This window comes from Triturus cristatus, chromosome 1_2 (genome assembly GCF_964204655.1).
Source record: "Triturus cristatus chromosome 1_2, aTriCri1.1, whole genome shotgun sequence".
NCBI lineage: Eukaryota > Metazoa > Chordata > Amphibia > Caudata > Salamandridae > Triturus > Triturus cristatus.
The window spans coordinates 344,704,935-344,720,038 of record NC_140580.1 but is presented as its reverse complement, the minus strand read 5'-3'; positions in this window follow the sequence as shown (position 1 = coordinate 344,720,038).

Below are 15,104 nucleotides of genomic sequence, written 5' to 3'. Positions count from 1 at the left end.
AGGGAAGAAAGCGCGAATAACCATCAAAACTAAGATTAGAGATAAACCTAGGAGGGGTAAACCTAGCAGACTTCAGAATATTCCAAGCTGCGTTTCTGGCAAGGCAGGGGTCCTACTGGAAATCTCCCCCTAACGGATACGCACCGGCCTGACTACAAGTAGAGAGGGCCATCCTGAACAACCTGGACCCCCTGGCGCTATTAACAGCAAATAAACATACTCACGCCTCCAAGTCCATCTTTAAAAACACAAAAATTGTCTTACTAAAGATAGATAAGAGAATGGAGTGCAGCATCAGGGGGTCTACGTTGGAGTCACTCTGGGCCAACAGTAAGATCCTATACAAGGGGAAATGCCTAGCCTTCGACACAAGGATAGAGAAAGGTATTCACCACCCATACCAACTAGAAGATGGGGCATATCCTGTCACTTTTGAAGAGCTGAAGTCTAGGCATAACCTATCAGACATTGACCCCCTACAACTTTTTGAAAATCAAAATGGCCCTGTCCAAAACCAAACTATCGGCTGCACAGCCGTCAATCACCCAGTACATGGCAAACATAAACAGACTAGGACACCAGGTCTCACACATCTACAAACTCCTATGCCCAAAATCCACAAAACTTAACAAAAAGACAATTAACTATTGGGAAACACAAACCAAAAACACACTTAAGGAGGTCCACTTGCTGACACTGGTGCCAATGTCCGAAGAAGTGGCAATAGGTGGGTGTTTCGATGTTTGCCTCTCACCATGACACCCCAGTTTAGACTCAGCCATATGCAAATCAGTCTTACCCTGTTTCTCATGGGAACACTCAAGCCAGAACTGTCAAGCCAGGTCCTCCCTTGATCGTAAACAAGCATCCAGGGACCAGTTTCGGGGTAACACCCCTAATTAGACAGGATCCAGGTTCTGATTTGCATATGGCTGGGTCTAAACTGGGGTGGCATGATGAGCAAAAGAACGATGAATTTAACCCAGATCTCTTGACTGGGGGTGAATTTATGACCCATTCAGTTTTCCATCCATCATTTGTTTTTGTAACACTTTTTGCCCTAAGTGGAATGGGTATACCCAGACATGGGTCTCTTTTTCACTGTGCCACTGGATTCAAGCTAGCCTGGCTGATGAGGGGTAATACCCCTAAACCGGTCCCAGGATGCTCGTTTATGGTCCAGGGAGGACCTGGCTTGGCAGTTCGGGCTGGACTGTTCCCATGAGGAACACGGTCAAGACTGATTTGCATATGGCTGGTTTTGAACTGGGGTGGCAAAGTGAGCTAAAGAACGATTATGGATTTAACCCAGATCTCTTGACTGGGGGGTGAGTTTTAAAATTGTAATTTAAAATCCCAATTTACCATAAGAGAGAATTTTTCATTACAATTCCAAAGACACCAAACATGAACTGGTTCCCTGTTCCCATTTGGAAGTTAATGTAGTTAGGTGACTCCAGTTTTATACCATGGGAGAGGTAGACCTTGCAGTAGTTTTTTACTACTAGGACATGTAAAACTAAAAAATACATGTCTAACTTTTTAAATACACTGCACCCTGCCCTCTGGCCTGTCCAGGGCCTACCCTAGGGGTGACTTATATTAAAAAGGAATGTATGAACCTGACAAAAAGTTTGTCTTGCCAAGTCAAAATGGCAGTTTACAAACTGCACATACAGGCAGCCATGGCAGAGCTGAGACATGTCCGTAGGGCTACTTAAGAGGGTGGAGCAATCAGTGCTGCAGACCCACTAGTAACCCTGGGCGTAGGACTATGCTACGCTCGCGTAGTTTGCGTAGTTTGTGCAACTACGCGCTACACGAATTGCACGTAGCACAGTGCAAAAATGCGTAGTGGGCATTTTTTGCTTGCTTGCGGCCCTCAACGTCAGCTTGGCGACCGCAAGCGAGCAAAATAACATCCCGGCGAGACTTTTTCCTCGTTCCCGATCAGCAACATCAAGTTGCCGATCACGAGCGTGGAAAATAAACCTCCCAGCGAGATTCTCAACGCGGGGAGGTCAGGTTTCTCATTGCGAGTGGTCGCGTATGCTGGAACCGCTCGCGATGAGAAACTACCAGTCCGCGTTGAGAAAGCTGCCGCTCGAGTACAAATCTACTTGAGTGGCAGAAAACGATGCTTGCACTGTGCAAGATGCCGTTTGCAATGATTGCACAGTGCGGACAAGCATCCAGCACTGTGCAATCAGTGCGAACATCATTTTGCACAGTGCACTACGCAGTTCGCGTAGCTACGCGTAGCTTGCGTAGTGCGAAGTGCACTTCGCGTAGCTACGCGTAGCACTACTACGCGAACTACACCCAGGGTTACCCACTAGCACCATTTAATTTACAGGCCCTGGGCACAGATAGTGCCACTTTACTAGGTGACTTACAGCTATATTAAATATGCATTTGAGTGTAAGCCAGTTCTACCATGTTTTAAGGAGAGAGCACAAGCACTTTAGCACTGGTTAGCAGTGGTAAATTGTGCAGAGTCCGAAAGCCAACAAAAAGAAAGTCAGCAAAACAGGAGGGTTGATGGCAAAAAGTTAGGGGAAAACCATGCTAAGGATGCCACGTCTAACTGGCAAAGCCAATAGCCTGCTTCATTTAACGTGACACCCCTTTTAATTGCGATGTTCTATCCAGTATAGGTGGAGGTGGTATTTTGCTTTTTAGGGCTCATGACCATCTATGGGACAACTGTGATGTCACCAAATGTATTTGGACCTCCCTAAGGGATATATTTGTAAATTAATGTTTAGTATTTAGTAGTGTGTGTGTAATAAATGTACTTTTCCTTTTTTAAGGAAAACACCCTGACTGGACAATAACTTATTGAGTGTTGCCATTGCACGCCAATGAATGGAGCTTACTAGCCCACACGACCTCCCCTAAATAGGCCATGGACTGTTCTTCCTTGTCTGCTTCACTACTCTGAGAAAGTCAAGTGCTACAATGGGGTGCATGGTTCCCAGTAAGAATACAATTGTATACCTTTTACTTGTGCAGGCCTCACATCCTGCACAACTAATACCCAATTTCATACATTGGTGTTAATCACTGAGATTAATAGTATCAAGTTCTGGTGTGCATTGATAACATTTGATAAGTTCAGTGCATTAATGCACAAATACCAGAGCGCAAAGCTCTGACAGGGGTTTGAAGGTCTGGTTGTGTGAGCTAAAGATAAGGGAAAGGAAAGCTCCCACACACATATATGTCATGTGAAGACATCAATGGTTGTTGTAATCTCTAAATGTACTGTCTTCCGCTACTCTGATGGATGCAGTACTGTCTGCCAAAGTCTAAGCGGCTGATTACGAGTTTAGTGGTCCATTACCCCTAATATGCTGGCAGTGCTGCTGCGCTACCGCCAAGCACAATAGGAGTTTGTTCACTACCACAGTTTTCTTGGCAGTGAGCCTGCCATGAAAATTGTGGTGGTGATGAAACAAAGGGGTACCCTATTACCTCAGGGCCAGGGGATGCATGCAGGGTGGTACATGTTGGGCCCCCCGTATGCCTGCAGCCCCTGTTCTTGCACAGCATGGCCTTCACAGTCCATGCGGTGCAGGAACGGGATTTGGCATTCCCATTGTGGTGCCTTTCTAAAACTCACAGCCTGAACTGCCAAAGCATTGTCTGCCATTCAAGGAGACAACTCTTAATCTGGCGGAAGGCGGTGGAGTTTGGCGGTGTGGGAGTGGGGCGATGGCATGTTGTGTTGGCACGCTCCCACGCCGCCAAATTCATAATCAGTCCCATAGTCTTTATCAATGAACACTCATTATGTAGATGTCTGAGAATATGCCATCTAGACAGCTTTTGTTTTCAGAATCTTTTAGAGGTACAATGAACAAATCGCTTCCTGCACAGCAGGAATCCGAAATTGCTTCTATAATGTTCAAAGCCCTCATCAAAATCACTAAAGGAAATCAAAACCTCAAATAACAGTGGAACTGTCTGCAGCCGAGACAATATGAGAGAAATAACAAGGGAAATATATATTTATTGTTCGATTAATTCAAATCATTACAAAAGAACTCATGACATATTATCCACTACTTTAAAAAGAGGATTCAACCATATAAAATACATTTAAAAAAAACTATCATAAAAAAGCTAATTCATTCAGATGGATTAAGGGGTGAATAAACTAATAAAGCTGTGCTGGGGGGGGCAAGCAAGTACCTTCGAAGGCACATGCCGAAGCCAATATAAAATGCACAAGTGAACACACATCACATATTCTAATGGCCAAGAGTGAAGAGAAAACCAATAGCTTTCACTGTCATAGTTTTAGTTTCACGTCCAAAAAGTTCTTGCAGATTGCCCCACTGGTGTCGCCCACTTCCTGGGGGGGGGGGGGTGTTCCTCCTCCAATGTTGGTATACTCATGGCCTTTTTCAATACTATTGCTGCACAGTTCATAATTTTCAAAAATCTTGCTGTCAATTGGCACAAATATCCCTTCAGAGAGGTTTCACTCACCTTAGTGCAATTCTGTATATTTAGCTGGCTGTCATATCGGAAGTAATCAGTATTGCCTTGGCACCCTACTTTTCCTACAAATACATCAAATAAATCCCACGTGGATTAGTGACTCCCTAGCTATTCTGCACAATCTTCATTGTTGATCAGTACTTCCATAGTGGTAGGCCTTAAGAGGGATACAGCCAAATCTTAGCCTTACCCACTGTTTTTGCAGCAAGGGGCAGTGGTTGCCTTAATAATTCTAACCAGCTGAGAGGATCCTAGAAATTTCCTATCAGTTTTGCATGATGCTTTCTAGTAGGTTCTAACAGATCTATGTCTTTTGATATCATTTGCACTTCCTCTACTAGTAGCTTTGAGAGCTGTTTCATAGGAATATTACTTTGCCACAGATCTTGCGCTTCAGAGTTTTGAATTGCTTCTTCCAAATAGTTATTCCACCAGGGCTAGTCAGTTTTTACGCTTTTCCATAGCAGGAACATCAGATGTTTTAAGGTGTCTTCACCGGCTGCTTTTAGCTCATGCAGAACATTACAAATCTTGCATACAGTATAATGTCTAGCCTAGTTCCATTAAATTCAAAGCAAATTTGGCAGTAGCCATGGAGCCAGGCACATGGAAGAGCTGAAAACAACAACTGCATTGAGATTTGTCTAGCCATTTATGAGCTTATTTCTGAATGCAAGGATCCCAAACAATAGCAATGGCAGAAACCTGCTTCTAAATACCTTTCATAATGCCATCAGATCACAGTGTCCATCAGATTATTAGACAGCCATGGAAATACAAAGATCAGTGCAGGAGCGTACTCTTTAACATATTCAGGTGGGTTTTAAAATGGCCTCTTTCATTCATCCAGAAACCAAATAGTTCTGTCATCTCTACTTGTTGTAAGGCACTGCCCTCTAAGCAGTTCCCTTCCAGGTACAAAAGGTTTGGTGAACAGCTGCTGTCAGTTTTGATGGCCTCCACAAAACTTTCAACATTTTTTGTTTTTCAAAAACAAACTCCTACTGTGGAAGTGCGTTTAAAAAAAACTAATGACCTGCGCACCTTGGAGGTTTTCTCCCAGGGTGCTGGGAGTCATTAGTTTTTTTCTGGCCCTCACCACCAGGTTTTTCCAGGCAGTGAGAAACAGGAAAAAACTGGCATCACACCTTGCACCATAAACAGGGCAGTGGTGTAAGGTCTTTTCTCCAACGTCCCCTACTCCCTTGGAATGTCGGAGAAAGCTTTCAGTCAATGGACCCAACTGGGGCTCTGTCAACAGAAAGTATATGTCTGCCCATCTCTGAATGAAGTGGGCAGACTACGAGTTTGGCAAACAGGGTACTCCCTTTCGTTTGGGGTGGAGTATCTTGTCTCTAAATCAGGTCCTCAGTGTCAGTATACTACAGTCAATGTATTTTTCAACAACAGGTAGGCAAAGATGGCAGGGCCTAGAAGTATGTCGTGCATCACATTCCAACCTCTAATCCAAAGAAAGATGGTTCCTGCATGGAGGTCAAGATGTCCTCTCTTTCTTGCCAGTAGGTGGGAGGGGGGATGCTGACTGACTAAACAAAGTGTGCCAGAATTCATTGGTACCCCTTGAACATTGCCCTGTCTCTTTTCCTATGTTAGTTAAATGGTTCAACCCGGTCGGTGCTGTAGGCCGTGCGAGGTGAGGCAGTCTGTCAACATGGACTGCAGCACCAGCATCTTCCCAAGGAAACAGAGATGTTACACTCACAGAAGGGACAGCAGCTTCTCTCAATCCCAGTTCTGACTTCCTGGTTACTGCAGTGGTTGCAAGCGGCCTTTCAATGAAGGTGGGGGCAGCTGAATGGTGTGTGCTCATTCAAAACGCATGCTATTTACTAGTCCAGAGAACCAAAACAGCACACCAGCCTTCCCAAAATCCAGAGAACCAAAACAGCACACCAGCCTGCCCAAAACAGCAGCAGGTAGATTTTTCATTATTCATACTTTTAGTGTCCAATAGGAAGCATTAACGCGGGCAGATGCTCTCTCATCTTCTCAAAGTGTGGCCAGCTTCCTTGCAACAAGGCTCTTTACTGCTGGGGTCGATGAAGATGCATGGTTGATGTTGGTAGGTCAATGAAGTGGCCAATTGCACTTGAAACCTTCTTTGTTATTGTCACTGCAGTTGAAGAAGTGACTTTGATGTAGTGGTGGGTCACTGTAATGGACCTTAAAGTTGTAACATATAACGTTATATCAGAGATAGGGATATAACAATAGGCAGGGCTTTAACTGGGATGAAAAATCTGGGGGGGTCTCTCAAAGGGGCGTGACTGATGTAATTAAGGGCGTGGCTTAAAAACACTAAAGCTAAAAAATTGTGCTTGGCATAGTGCATATTCCAACTGGAATTTTGCTGCTTCTGTCATTGCATCCAGATATATAATAGGGCAAGTAACATTACACCTACAACAAGCTAGGACTATTGGCTTTTCCAATGGTTTTTAGTTGCAGAAGATAAATGAGGAACAACTACGGCTTTGTTGTATATAACATTGAAAATTGCTTCCGTTCTGAAATGATGAGACTGTGAAAGAACTTTAACGAGTGTCTTTGAAGTTACCTCAAAGGCAGCGAGGAGTGGTAGTGCAGCAGAGTTAAGATTTCTTTTTTTCACCCTTGGGGTGAGGGTAAAAATGGAGAGCCCGATAGAGACCCGTCTTAGCAACTACTTTTTAGAACTGTGGTGCTGAGCACCAGCAGGGCCCGGGGCCAGTTAAAGCCCTGAGAGTATTGTTGGCCTTGGTGGCAGTAGTGCACACCAAAAGCAATGGCTCTGGCCAGAACTTATGTTTTATTATGTTATGTTACGTTGTGTTACGTTATGTTATGCTGATATGTAGAGCGCAAATCCTGGAGATGAGCAGTTGTGAGTCTAGGGACACCTATGGCCTAGTGGGACTACTTGAAATTCCAGGTCTTCACTTCTTGCGGAGTTCAAGCAGGGGCGTAACACAGGCCCCCCCGCATCCCCCGCAGTGCGGGGGGGGCCCAAGTTGCAGGGGGCCCCCTCGGCACTGCACTTTGGCCAGGGAGCTCCTATTAAGAGTCTGGAGGGGGCCCCTCCCGTACCTTGCAGGGGGGCCCCCTCAATTATCGTTACGCCACTGAGTTCAAGAAGTAAGGAGGAGGCTCCTGTATAGAGGCAGGTCGTACCATGCTTTAGGAGCTATGTAGGAGAAACCACATTTGCGCCCTTTTACCTCACATGTTGAGGTTTGCATTAATTAAGCACTGCAAATAGCTGGTTAATAAAGAGTGGTACAACATCTGGCACAGTGAAGCCACAGAATAGCTCCCTGATGAAATATCTGTTATATGTGCATTAGGGCATAGATTTAGTTGGGTGTAACTTACCTGAGAAGACTTCTGAAATTCTATAATTGAGTCACACCTGCTCATGAATACAGTGGGTAAACTGGGCCCATGACTGTGCTGGACAGAATTCCATACAGAGGTGTCACTGTCTCAAAATTTAATTTTCTTTTTAAATGGGACAGTACGCAACCCATCCCATAATCACAGCAGACAAAAACTGACATAAAACGAGTTTATAGCATTACATTCGGCTGCAGTTGTGTACAAAGAAACCTTCTTTACTGATGGAAATCACTTATTAAAAACTATACAGTAAGGAGCAAATAGTTAAACAATAATGTGGAGTTTGCATTTGACCAATTATTAACCGATTAAGATGACAAATATAGTCATGCTGCTAAGCTAAGAAGAGCTTGCATTTGTAGTGAAGTGTGTTTTACTGGTGTGCCAGGCCGGACTGGCCGTAGTGGGCACCGGGCGTTTCCCCGGTGGACCAAAAGGGTGGGGGCCGGTTTTGGACCGGTGGGGACTGTTTTTGGTACAGTGCTGCAATATCGCCCCCCTGTACCAAAAGCAGCAGTGCTTCTCACCGGCCCCACGCCCCCGCCCCCGCACCCGCCTGCGGCCGGTCCGACTTAATTGCCAGGGCTGGTTAGCGTTCCCAGTCCAGCCCTGCTGGTGTGCTCTCTAATTTAGTCAACAGTTTGCATGAAGAATTCAGCAATATATTATGAGTGAAGATATCACACATTGGGCCCTAGAGCATGGCTGCAGCTATTTTTATTATCCAATCCCCAAGAAGTAAACCAAAACAGAAGAATTACAGCCATATCCAAAGGGACCGTCTCAGAAATCTAATTTCCCCATGCCTTTAGCACCCCAGATGGCACAGACTATTTATTTAACATTAAAAAATTGATGAATTGAATACATATTGTAATTAGCATATAAAGTAATTACAGGATTCTTCAGAACAGTCTGCTGCTGCAGGAAACTGAGCAGAACATGTTCAGTTAAGACTATTTTTGAAGATTTATAAACAAACCAGGGTTGTGCTTTAACCCCTCAAGGTGCTTCAGTGAAGGGACAGGTTTCTTCTATATTTGAGGTACTTTTCACATAAGGTTTCATAACTTTTGTTCCACAACCGATACCCAAACCAACTTTGCCTGCTTTTACCCCACATGTTGAGGATTGTAAAGGTACTGAGAGTTTGTTCTTTGCCTTGGACAGATCTGAGAATATAGACAAAACACAGCAAACCTTGGTTGTTTTTTAACTTTGGTAAAATGTGCTGTGCAAAAAGCGAGTTTCTTTTCTAATAATTGAATTAACTAAAGGTTTGGTATACTAAGATCACTGTTTGTTCTGCTTTCAGAAACCCACAGGCAGAGTTTTATGGAGGAAACAGCTGTGGGGCCCATTGGTGAACTCAGAAATATTTCCATTTGTGAAAACTAGACAAAATTCTGAACTGAACAAGGGGTCGCTTGAGAAGCTCCCTCAAGGTTTCCCCAAATAACTAATTCTTGAAACCAAAAGACAGTTAATGTACATGAGAAAAAGAGAAATAGGCGACAAGGTTTGTGTATGTAACTCTTTTCAGGGAAAGCTGATTTATAAAACTAAGATAGCAATAATTTACCCAGACTCTTTTGGTCACAGAAATGCAAAGTGTTTGTAGTCTTTCCAAAACCTCATGATAACCAGAGCAAACAACAAAGTAATGGCTTAAAATGTATTTTCAATGTCTACTAACCATGCATAAATTGATAATAAGAAATGTAATTAACAAGAAAAACAAAGTGTGAAGAAAGCTATGCATTTTTAAACGTACGCAAGAATTAGAGTTTAGAAACAGGAATCTTTTGCACAACTCCAAATTGTAAATTATCTGTAATGCCAGGTGATTCTGAGGGTGCTCTTTCAAAGTGTTTTGTGGACTTTGACTCACAATAGGAAGAAAAAAGATAAGGAAATTCAACAAACAACAGCAAATACCATTCTCTGTGTCCAAATTTCTCCAAGTTAAACATGTGCAGTTGATCACATGGGTCAAGAAAGGGCCAAAATTCAACTTGCCAAGGGAGGGAAGATGTTTGAATAAGGCAGACTTCAGAAAGATTGCTGCTTGTTCTATTTCGACAATTGGCCGGTCGGCACAGAAGGACACCTACTAACCCCAGTCATTTCTGAAAACTAGGAATATGGGGGAATACATGGTGGCGGTACTTGCATGGATGTAGCATGTATTCTTAACCAGACTCACCTGTAAACATCAGTCTATGGGCAAAAAAACAAAATTCCCTCACATTTGTATTGCAGAAAGCTCCACAATCAGCATGGAATGGGCATTGGCCTTCCATCTACCATTTCCATACTTCATTCAATAAAAATGTTACTTGACGTGTCGGCCCAGATAGGAAAGGCTAGAAACTGGCCAATCAAAGAGCAGCAAAGATAATTAGAAAATGTATATTTTTAGAAGGTGGATACATACAAAGTTTGAGCCTGTTGTTAGCCAACGCCCATGTGAAATCTATCAACCCCAGACTTTTTGGAAAGCCAAGACCACCCAACAGAAATCCAGGGTGGTCAGGCTTATGTTGTTTCCCATCACTTTTTCTTATCCAGAATAACCTAGAAATGTCAATTGTTAGGTAAAACAACTCATACTTCGCTGACAATAACATCTAATACAAGATATACCACCCTGGAATTCGCTGGTTATCTTATTTTTAGAAGTGCCTTGGATTCGTAGTTTTCACTGGGTGCTTTCGGCTCAAAGACCACAGCCAATTCACATGTGAAGTCTCAAGAAATGTTCCATTTTCACTCAGTGTTTGATGTTTATATGAAACTCTCAGAGGGAAAAAGTGGAACCCTCTAGCTTTCAAAAATGTTTGAGGCTAGTAGGTTTCTCTAGGTGCCAGCAAATCCTCTGCCCAAATACTACACCAGTCCCCAAGGGAATAATGAGTAAATTGGGTATTTGTTTTTGTTTCCTTTTAAGATTATTTTTAGTTCAAGTATGGTCCCCCCCTCCAGCCCCCCCCTCCCCTCATTAACATCAAAATCCCCTATAGGCTTGTCATGCTCTCCAGATCTTTACCCACGAAATAGTCTATTTGTACACCCAAACATTGATGTTTGTAGGGGATTATCAGTGTGAAAACCTGGTATGGTCCACACAATACACACTGCTCTGGATTCCTCTGATTCTCTAGTTTTGAGATATGTCAGGGGTTGGTAGGATTCCAGGGTGCTGCCCAGTGATCCAGACCCAAATACTGTAGCCATGCCCCTTGTACTCCCCTATGCCTTACCCCATAACCATTGTTAGCCCTAAGAAACCACATGGTAGCATAGAACCCAAGGATCCTTTGGTGACAGAGTCACTCAGAGGATTGTGAATGCCACAAGAATAAGATTTGTCCTCTTTCGGGCAGAGACATAAAGTGGATTAGGGGAGTAGAGTAGGTTAGCACTGGGGAAAAGGGAAAATTACCAAACACATTGGGGACAAGTGACATTTTTAGGTCAAGCCTACAAGTCAGTGAAAACCATTTGGGGGAAAGACATATTGTGGGCTACCACGAACATAAAAGAGCTTGCAGCTTACCCATTGCTTACTATTGGTTGGCTTTACTGTCACTCTTATTTGCTTGCTTTCTAGTCGACGGCTCTCCTTGTTTCAGTCTATCTTGTGTTTGACTCTCCCATGGAGCATAGCCTCCTTACAATTTCTTTCATGAGATGGCCTCTTTATTGCCTCTGCTTGCTATTAGGAAACAACTTCTTTATTTTTCTTTAGGCAATACATGAGTGCATCTCTCTCCCCAATGTATTTTTGCCCCCCCTTCACATTGCTCCCTCAAGCCCATATGCTTCTCTCCTCTCACCTGAACTCATGTTGGTCCTCTCTCACCGACATGTTTCCCCTGCTCCACATTGCACTCTTTTTCCCATGTGTTTCTCCCTTTACCCCTTGTTCTTTCTCAAACGTTGCTTCTATCATAACCAGAAGTTATGCTTCTCCCCTGTCCGCTGTGTTACTTCACTTCTCACCTCCTCCTGAACCCGCAACTCTCTCATCCATTTTAATTTTTTTAAAGAAGTGGTTTTATGCTAAATGTTTAAAAAATGCTTTAGTGCAGCTTTAGTTTTAATTTATTCATCCATCTCAGATTGTTAAATAAAATTAAAACATTTTAATGCTCTTATATAGGTGAGCACATTTGTGTTGATCGCATGTGCATACTAACAAAACGTTGAGTTGCCAGCGTAATCTCACCTTTTTCTTTTACAGCCATGCTGCACAGCAGCTGCGATGTTGTACAGCATGGCTAAAAACCATTGGCAATGGCAATAGGTCTCACAGACGAGACCTATTGGCTTTGCCATGATTGTTACTTCACGTCACAGTATTGCAGTGTTACACTGTAAGATATTGTGTTACTGGTTGAAGGGGATGGAAGCGCCATTCAGGCAACAACCACATTCCCTGTCAGGGTGGACCGCAAAAGTAACTAAATTACCCAGTACTCATCCCTCTGGTAGTTTGGCACATGCGCAGTCAAGCTTAACTTAGAGGCAATGTGTAAAGTACTTATGCAGCACACAAACAGCAATAACCTAAAAACACCACACAAGAAAATCTTCAAAACATATGGATACAGAGGCCGGTTTCATCTCCAAGAGTTATCACCTCGAGTCTGGAGCGAAGAGTTCCATTCTCATTGAAGAAGGATGCAAGGAGAAGGATTTTGGCATGAAGAGCAAGTCGACCATTGTATATGGTCGTACTTGTAGAGTGAAGAGCCGGTCATCGATGGAGCTTCATGTTGGCGGTCGCTACGTGCTGTCGTTGCTGTAGCGCGAAGTGCAGGTCTCTCATTGCCGGTAGTCACGGATGATCGCTGTTGACGCAAAGAGCCGGTCGGACCAGAGCTCACGTTGACTGTTGTCATGTGCGGTGAAGTTTTGGCACAAACAGGCCAATTCACAGTCGCTTAGATCCCAAACGTCAGGATTTTCTCCTTTTTAATGTGGAGGAGCTGTCACTGATGCCCACCAAGTATCCAAGACCTGGGGGGACCTTTTGAGGATCAGCTCTCACTCCAGCAGAGGCCAGCAGCAGGGCTCAGGTAAGTCCAGTTGGTGCTGAACAGCTAGGTAGTTGCAGGGAGACCTATAGAAGCTTGTGCCCTGTAGCTCGCCCAGGAGATCAGCCAATTGACCCATCTAGTCACTCTGGGTAGAGTGAGATCAAGGCAAGTAGGTCCAATATTCCTTCTTCAGAGAGCAAGGCACTCCTGTAAGCAGCATGGCCGTCCTTCTGGCAGCTGGGCAGCCCTTCTTCTGAATCTTCCATAGGTCCAAGAGTGTTCTAATGAGAGGTTCTGAAGGTCCCACTTTTTTTTAACTGCTACCAGCCTTTGTGTGGAGAAATTCCCTAACCTACCACAAAACTAGTTCTGGTCCGTTCTTCCCCTTTCCCTGGCCTTGGCTTCAAACTGTGTAGCGTGAAAAAGGCAAGGGCAGGCCTGGTGTCAGGTTTCTTTATGTGTGCTTTGGGCAAGGTCCTTTAAAATGTAATCAGGGCAGAGTGCAGCTCCTCTCCAGCTATTCTACCAGGAAGACCCAGTCCCAGTTACAACCAGGTCACTGTCTGTGTCTAATACACATTCTTGAGGGGGAGGACCATTAACAGACCTAGCCAAATGGAAACTCCTTGAAAGACCTCAGAAACTTTGGCTAGGAAAATGCCAACTTTCTAAAAGTGGAATTTTCACAACTATAATCTAAAATCCGACATCACCATTAAATAGAATTTTTAATTACAATTTGTTTGAGTGTAAACAGTATGGTGCCGATTCCGATCCTGGAAAAACCGGGTACGAACCTTCGGTCGGAGGGTTTTCTCCGTCCGACTCGTACCCGGTAAAATAACCCTACAAACTTGCAAGTACGATTCGTACGGAAACACCATTTCCGTACGAGTCGGAAAAACACACCGACCGACTGTAAAAACACATACCAATGTGATCCGGGACAGCGCCGACGTGACGTCGGGACGCATGCAGGCTGCATTTCACGAACCAGGAATTACGAATCGTACCAACACCAGTCCGGACGGCAATATTTTTACGGCACCCAAAAAGTGCCAGAAAAGCAAAGTACGGCGCGATGCGAGCGGAATTGGGGGCCTGGTACGCGCCGAACCCCCCCCAGACCCCGCGGATGTACGTGCTGTACCCCCACCCGTGTATGTACACCCGTGAACGTACGAGTCGTACCCCCATCTGTGTATGTACACCCTTGTATGTACGAGTCGTACCCCACCTGTGTATGCACACCCGTGTATGTACGAGTCGTACCCCCACCTGTGTATGTACACCCGTGTACATACGAGTCGTACCCCCACCTGTGTATGTACACCCGTGTATGTACGAGTCGTACCCCCACCCGTGTATGTACGGTGCGTACCCCCAGCGCTATGCGCTGGGGGTACACACCGTACATACACGGGGGGGTTCGGCGCGTACTTACGGGGGCTGGGGGGTGTTCGGCGCGTACTTACGGGGGCTGGGGGGGTTCGGCGCATATGCGGGCACATGTCTCCATGGTTGCTATGGGAGTTTGGTCCGTACGGTGCTTTTTCCATACGGTTGTAACATCGGACGCACGGGACGGATCGTACTTGCGCGCTCGGACTTCACTTTTCACATTTGTACGTAAAATCGTCCGGGGATGTGTCGGACACTTTTTCCGACCCGAGGACGTGTGGGGAAATTTTCCCAATGCGATTTGTATGGACTTTTTCCCATATGAATCGTACTTGGCAGTTTGTACGCTACTTGTACGATTCGTACGGTAAAAAGACCGGATACGAGTCGTACGGGGAAAGTTTTTCCAGGATCCGAATTGGCACCTATGTCTCTATCTGCTCCCAATCTAAAGGCAGAACGTATTAATTATAAATAAGGTAACCCAGTGTTAGTCTATGAGAATGTTAGGCCTTACAACAGTTAAAATGACTTTAGGAGGTTTTTCACTGTCACTATATGTGAAACCTAAACACACATGTCCTCTTTATTACATACCTTGCATGCAGCCCTATTGGTGGTTAGGGCCAACTTTAGGGGTGACATACATTTAAAAAAAGAAAGTTTAGCCTAGCAAAAGGTTTATTTTTCCAGGGAAATGGCAGTTTAAAACTGCACTTAAGGCTGCTCTGGCAGGCCTGAGACATATTGCAG